The sequence below is a fragment of the Dioscorea cayenensis genome, chromosome 1 (genome assembly GCF_009730915.1).
Source record: "Dioscorea cayenensis subsp. rotundata cultivar TDr96_F1 chromosome 1, TDr96_F1_v2_PseudoChromosome.rev07_lg8_w22 25.fasta, whole genome shotgun sequence".
Taxonomy (NCBI): Eukaryota; Viridiplantae; Streptophyta; class Magnoliopsida; order Dioscoreales; family Dioscoreaceae; genus Dioscorea; species Dioscorea cayenensis.
In genome coordinates, this window is record NC_052471.1 from 18239704 (window position 1) to 18247782 (window position 8079).

Consider the following 8079-nt stretch of genomic DNA (forward strand, 5'->3'; position numbering starts at 1 on the left):
TTTCATTCCCCATTTTTCTCTGCTGACTTATATACATTGAGGACAATGTACGACTTTAGGTGTGGGGATGGTTTTTTTTTACTTGGAGTGTTTTGTATTTGTGCATGCTTGCTACCTATGATGGCTATGATTGTTCAGTTAAGGACTCCCTTGCTTGGTAGAATGATAGTTGTGAGTCGATATTGCATGTGCTTGAATGTAGCTCGTTTCATCATTAGTGCACCGCATACATGTTCACGATTACTTTTCACCTTGTACGCTCCAACCAACCCATCATAATGACTTTGGCATTAGTTTATTAAATTCTTTCTTCAATGCACTTTTAAAAGCTTTTGAGTTCCCCCACCGTTTTTCTCAACCTTAAGTGAAGTTTGTAGCAGGTAGTTTATCAGGGATCATGAGATGATTAAAAAAGGGGGTCTATGTCAGGTATTCCTTTGCTTTTATAAGCATGAATGCATCTATGTAGACCGTAATCGAGTAAGAGGGGTGACTCTTGTGCCTAGCCAAAGCATGTGCATCCATCCGAAAGATTTTTCTCATGTGCGATCTATGTTAGGCGGACCCAAGAAAAAAAAAGGAGAAATTGTGTATATATGTGTGGGAAAGAAATAAAGTATCTCCTGTGATCTCCTGGAACCTGTTTCATGGTCGCTTAAGAGTTGGAATTGTGTTGAGGAATCAAAGGACTTTTAATTGAATATTGAAGAGGTCTTTAGCACTTTAATGCCATCTTCATTATGTGTGAGGTGAAAGGTCATCCTAGGGTAATCCAGGGTGTGGAGGTCAAGGTGAGAGTTAGCACACACACATAGGGCACTATGGATAAAGCAGAGCTAATATCAGTTCACTATTCATTGAACAACCCACTCCTTCATTTCTATCCATTTGTGCTTGTGGAGTCCTTTACTTTTGAGCTTGAGGTCACACTTTCAGCCGTTTATCTTCTTTCCCTTTGTACTTCAAGATTGTTTGCTTGGGGACAAGCAAACACTTAGGTGTGGGGATGTTTGATAAATGTCTAAAAGTACATATTTTGGCATGTATCTGTTTTGTATTATTCTTTACATTTATTTGTTGAATCGATGCCCTTTTGGTTTAAATTGTGTTATTTTTGTATTTCAGGCCTAATAGAAGCCCTGGGGACTCGACGACGTGATTGGGAATGAATTCGGGATCAAAACGGTGTTTCTGAGCCCGTGATTACTGTAGCACAGTACTGGAGTGGTTTTACTGTCTCACTGCAGCAGTTAATGTAGGTCATCACGGGCTTCTCGGCAGAAAACTGGAAATCCCGAGGGGTCGGCATGCTGCCGGTATACTGACCCGTTTACCCATCGGAATCTGGGTGTTTAAAGGCAAAAAGGGAGAATTTTCTTGACGGCGGAGGCTAGGGTTTGAAAACCACTTACACACCACCTTGAACTTGTGCTTTTGGAGGGCAAAAAGAGAGGAAATCCGAGCATTCCTCGGCTAGGAGAGCAACATTTAAGAGGATCCACTTCAAGGACTTTATTGCTTGGAGGTTGAAGACAACGGGAAGCCACCCCTTCGAGTGGCGTCCTCATAAGGCTTTTTCTAGGGATTTAAGCGTCATTCGGTCTTCACCTTTTGAGGCAATGTTCCTCATGTTCCTTTTAGTTGTTTTTATTTATTGTTTGGTTGCTTTGTTGAACATGAACAACTAAACCCCAAGGTCACTGGATGTAGGTGAACCTTGGGGGTAAACTTGTGATGTTTTGGATTATTTGAGTAATTTATGCATGATTGCCTTGTTGTGATTCTTGTTTAGTGTTCTTGATTGTTTAGGTACATTTGATTGAGTGATGTATCAAATTTTTGGTAGCACTTTGTAGCATGACCATTGCCTTAGTGCTAAACTCCACCAAACTTGGAAGGGATTATTGTATAAATACACTGTGACCAACGGGTATTTGTACCCCTCCATCATTGTCCTTGCAACCGTGTGGGAAGTTCGGTGGAAGGAATTCCTTATTCAACACTTGCATCGGGTTAGGGGTCAATTGTCGTGACCATCGGGATGACCTAAGTTTTGTTTTTCTCGGTCCAACTAGCCACATGCTTAATTTTTTGAATATCCTACTCACTTTAGTAACCCCTTTGGGGACCCACATCCGTGACCATTTTCCAACCTTGAGCATTTCCCGTGTTTTGATTTTGTCATACTTCTTAAGATTTTCTCTTGCTTTTCATTCTCGCTTTCTCCTCTTTTCTTTTCTCTTGAATTGCAATCGGTGAGCTAAACATCAAGAAGTGAGAAAAGTAGCTCCTCAGACCCCTTGGGAATACGACCCACTCGTGCATGCGCGAGTGATTTATTACTTGACGACCCCGTGTGGTTATGGGTGTTCACACTCTGTGTCGATTAATGGGTTATCGAAGTAATAAAGTACCATGGTGAGTGGGTAGTCATATCCATAGGGAATAGTGCTCAGAAACACAAGTATTTCTATTTAGCTATGGCGAAGATGATTTAAGAGTGGTGTGAACAATATCAATGGAAAAGGAATAAAGTAAAGAAAAAGAGACACAATAGAATAATAGGAGAGACAATTGATAGAAAGTGAGGCACCCGGACATTGCTCATCCTAGGACTATTGTTTCAAGTGCAAGACCAATCATTATGGCTCCTAATTGATGTCTAAGTCGTAAAAATCCTAAGTCACATGGAACCCAAGGTCAACCGTGACTAACCCTCACACTATGCCCTGGCGGAAAGAAGTACTCTCGACGCCTCATACTGTGTTGGGTTACAAGAAGCTCTTGGCACTCCAAGTGATAAACCTTATTCTCTAATATTGATCTAACCCTTTGGTCCAGGCCAAAGACAACTGCCCACAATTAAGCCCCAGCACTAAGGATTACTTCAACGCATTGCTCTATTGGTTGCACAACTAAGCCCTAGTGGAGTTTTGTCTCTTAACACTTCACTGTATCATGACCGCAAAGATCTCTTGGAACGTGGAGGTCGGATAAATCACATTGCAAGGGAAAGGGGACATTCTGCTACCTCTCGACTCACCCTCTCGACCTTCTCCAACCTTGCTTTGTCTAACCCTCATGGTGTATTACTTATTCGCAAGGATTACCAAGATAGATTTTCAACCCTAGTGTCACTCTAATGGAAAATCAATACAATAAACATTCAAAGATGGAACTCAATAAAAAAAACATCAATTAAAGAAACAAAATGAAAGATCAATGAAACTGATAAGTTCTTGTGTGCTGAGAATACGAAGTTTTTTTTTTACGATGAGCATTACTTTTATCTGGTTTTGTCGCTAATACTTGTGTTTTTGTGTTCTTTTGCGCGTATAGAGTTGTGGAGCCAAATAAAGAAAAAAGGAGCCAAAGTAGATTGCGAATATATTATGTTGATGGAATCTTAAAGTGAGCACACGAGAAGATGAAAGTTGTGCTCGAAGACATATGAGTATGTGCCAACCTCCATTGTCATCAATTGATTATGTAAATTGGAGGGGCACAAAGGCAGTCACACTCATGTGTTCTGACTTGTGCAAAGTTAGCAAGATTCCTGTCAAATGTGCTTTTACTTAAAGAAGAGACGTGATCTACGGCATAGATGTGTGTCCGTTTATGTTATCTCGATGAAAAGTGTGGATTCGGGAGTATTTTTGATGGATTACTGTAGTAGGTACTATAGCAACTTACTGTGGCAGTTATGTTCAAAGTCCACAGAAAATCAGATTTCTAGAAATCCAAACGGGCGTGCAAAAATTCCACACGCCCGTGTGGATTCCCTATTCCAACCTATATAAAGCCACGAACAGCCCCTATTTCACCATCCATCTATCATCATTTCTTCTATCTTTTCTCCAACTTTTGAGAGGCTGGTTGCTAAGGTTTAGAGAGGCTTTGGCAAGTCTTTAGGAGTGGTTCTACAGCTACAACACCGTGTTTCTCTTGGAAGATAGTTGTTGGGGGATCCTTCGTCGGCACCAATCCGACGAGGTGTGCCCTAGGATTGATAAGGGAACCTTTGGAGAGGACGAGCCTACTCCAGAAGACCACCGACACGAATATCAAGGGGTTTTTCCTATGGATTACATGTTTTTACTTTCGATTTCATTATTGATTGTATCTTGCTCCATGGAGAGCTAAACCCCCTAGTGGTTTCTTGCATTTGTGAACCCTATGATGCATTTGTTTCATTAACCTTTTATTATGTTTTCCTTAATTGATGTCTCTAATTGAGTTCCAATCTTGAATGCTTGTTGAATGATTTCTCTCTTAGAGTGACACTAGAGTTGAGAGTCCATCATGGTAATCTTTGTGAGTGAGTGACACACCATGAGGATTAGAAAAAGCAAGATTGGAGATGGTCGAGACGGTGAGTTGAGAGGTAGCGAAGCATCCCCTTTCCCCTCCGGTGTGATTTATCCTACCTCCACGTTCCAAGAGTTCTTTGCGGTCACAATAGAGTGAAGGGTTAAGGAATGAACTCCGTCGGGGCTTAGTTGTGCGAGCAATAGAGTGAGGTGTTGAAGTGACTTTAACACCTGGGCTTAATTGTGACTAGTGGTCTTTCGCCTGAACGAAAGGGTTAGATCTACATATAGGAATAGGGTTTATCACTTAGAATCCCTATAGCTTCTTGCAACTTTACACAGTGTGAGGTGTTGAGACTGTTTGATTTCTCCGCCGGTGCATAATGTAGAGTTAATCACGGTCGACCTTATGTTTGGGACCGTGTATTTAAAGATTTACATGACTCATTAAGCATTAATTAGGAAGCATAATAGTTGGTTTTGCACGTGAATCAATAATCCTAGGAACCCTAATCCTATGTACACATTAAGCAAAAGAAAATAAAAGATTCAGATTTTTATTGAAAGATATGTGATATTCCGAAAAAAAACATAGGATTAGAATTTTCATTAAAAAATAGGATGCACTACCAAAAGATAACATAAAATTTGGGCTTTTTAAAAAAACAAAACATAAGATTAGGGTTTTAATTAAAAATAAAAAACTAGTGGACATTTCGAAAAGAAAACATAGGATTAGGTTTTTGATTCAAAAACCTAATCCTTTGTTTTCTTTTGGGAATGTCTGCTATTTTTGAATCAAAACAATAACCGTATGTTTTCTTTTAGTAATGTCCCATATTTTTTAATCAAAACTATAATACTAAGTTTTTTTTTGTAATGTCTCATATTTTTCAATCAAAACCAAATCATATTTTTTCTTACGGGAATGTCTTCTTTTTTGTAATCCTATGCTTTCTTATAGTAATGTTTTGATTGAAAACATAGGATTACGGTTTTTCATTGGAATGTCTCATATATTTAATCAAAACACTAATCTTATGTTTTACATTTCGTAATGTCGCCTATTTTTAATAAAAATCATAATCATATGTTTTCTTTTCGGATGTCTCCTCTCTTTCAATGAAAATGAGAATCCTATGTTTTCTTATCTTAGTGGCTACTATTTTTCAATCGGAACTTAATCCTAAGTTTTTTTTTATAGTAGTTTCTCCTATCTTTCAATCAAAACTATAATAACATGTTTTTCTTCCGAAATATCTCGTATTTTTCAATCCAAACCTTATTCCTATTTTTTCTTTAGAATATCAACTATCTTTTTTTAATTAAAACCCTAATCTTATGTTTTATTTGAGAATTTCAACTATTTTTTAACCAAAACCCTAATCATATGTTTTTTTTTTTTGCAATGGCTGCTAATTCTGAATAGAAACCCTAATCATATGTTTTCTTTTGGAAATGTTTGCAATCTATGAATCAAAACCCTAACCCTATGATACTTATAGAAATGTCTCCTATTTTTTAATCAAAATCCTAGTCCTATGTTTTTTTTTCATATTTTCTACTTTTTTTTAATCAAAACAATAATCTTATGCCTTCTTTTGGCAATGTCTACTATTTTTTACTCAATATCTTAATCCTATGTTTTCTTTGGCAAAACATCCTAGTTTTGAATCAAAACCATAATCCCATGTTTTATTTTCAAAATGGTGAATATTTTTTTATCAAATTAATATTTGTATGCTTTCTTTTCCCAATGTCTTATATTTTTTAATCAAAACTCTAATCCTATATTTTATTAATGACTCCTATTTTTTTAAAAAAACCCTAAACATATTTTTTCTTTTATTAATGTCTGCTAGTTTTAAATTAAACCCCTAATCCTATGTTTTTCTTTTGGAAATGTCCACTATTTTATGAGTTTTACTCAAAACCCTAATCCTATTTTTTCTTATATTAATGTCTCCTACTTTTCAATGAAAACCATAATCCTATGTTTTATTTTAGAAATGTCTCATATTTTTCAATTAGACCCTAATCATATATTTTCAATTCGGAATGTCTACTATTTTTTAATCAAGACCCTAATCCTATGTTTTCTTATTGTTATGTTTTCTATTTTTCATTCAAAACTCTAATCCTATGTTTTCTTTCCATAATGTGTCCTATCTTTCAATCAAAATGCAAATCCTATGTTTTGTTTTCTTAATGTTTCCTATTTCTTAGTTTTGAATCAAAACCCTAACCTATGTTTTATTTTCGAAATGCATCCTATTTTTCAATCAAAGCAATAATCCTTTCTTTTCTTTTTTGAATGTCTGCTATTTCTGATTCAAAACAATAATACATTGTTTTTTTTCGGAATGTGTCATACTTTTTAGTTTTGAATCAAACCCCTAATCCATTTTTTTATATTCGTAATGTCTCATTTTTTCATCGAAACCCAAATCCTATAATTTATTTTGGGAATGTATGCTAATTTTAAACCAAAACCCTAATCCTAACATTTTCTTTTTGGATTGCCTCTAGTTTTCAAGCAAAACCCTAATCATGTGTTTTATTTTTGTAATCTCTGCTATTTTTCAATCAAAACCCAAATGCTATGTTTTCTTAAAATAATGTCCTCTATTTTTCAATCGAAACCCTAATCCTATGTTTTTTCTTTTTGGAATGCCCACTATGTTTGATTCAAAACCCTAATCCGAAATTTTCTTTTAGAAATGTCTACTATTTTTGGATCAGAAAACAAATCCTCTGTTTTCTTGCAGTAATGGCTCCTTTTTTTATTCAAAACCCTAATCCAATGATTTCTTTTTGTACTGGCTACTGTATTTGAATCAAAACCCTACTCTTATGTTTTCTTTTCAGAATGCCTCATATTTTCCAATGAAAACACTAATTCTATGTTTTCCTTTCGGGATGTCTCTTATTTTTTAATAAAAACCATAATCCTATGTTTCCCTTTGAAAATGTCCCTATTTTTTTTTTATTTTAATCAAAACCCTAATGCTATATTTTATTATAGTCATGTTTACTATTTTTGAATCAAAACCCTAATCCTATATTTTCTTTTCAAAATATCTCATATTTCTCAATTGAAACCTTGATCATATGTTTTATTTTCAGAATGTCTACTATTTTTGAATCAAAACCAAAATCACCTATTTTGTTATAGTAATGTCTATTTTTTTTTAATCAAAAACCTAATCCTTTCTTTTCTTTTTTAAATGTCTGCTATTTTTTAATCAAAAACTTAATCCGGAAATGTTTGCTATTTTTTAATCAAAACCCTAATCCTATTTTTTCATTTGGAAATGTCTACTATTTTTTAATCAAAACTCTAATCCTATGTTTTTTTTTGGAAATGTTCCCTATTTTTTGGTTTTTAATCAAAACTCTAATCATATGTTTTCTTATGGTAATGCCTCGTATTTTTCAATCAAAACCCTAACCAATGTTTTATTTTTTGAATGTCTCCTATTTTTCATTCAAACTCATGATCCTATATTTTATTTTCTGAATATGTTCTATTTCTACTAATGAGTCAAAACCTTAATCCTTTGTTTTCTTTTGGAATGTCTTATTTTTTTTAATCAAAACCATAATCATATATTTTCTTTGGGAATCTCTACTGATGTTTTCTTTTCGTAATGCATTATATTTTTTATTAAAAAACCTAATCTTATGTTTTTCTTTAGGTAATGTCTCATATTTTTCAATCAAAACCCTAATCCTATGTTTTATTTTGATAATATCTACTATTTTTGAA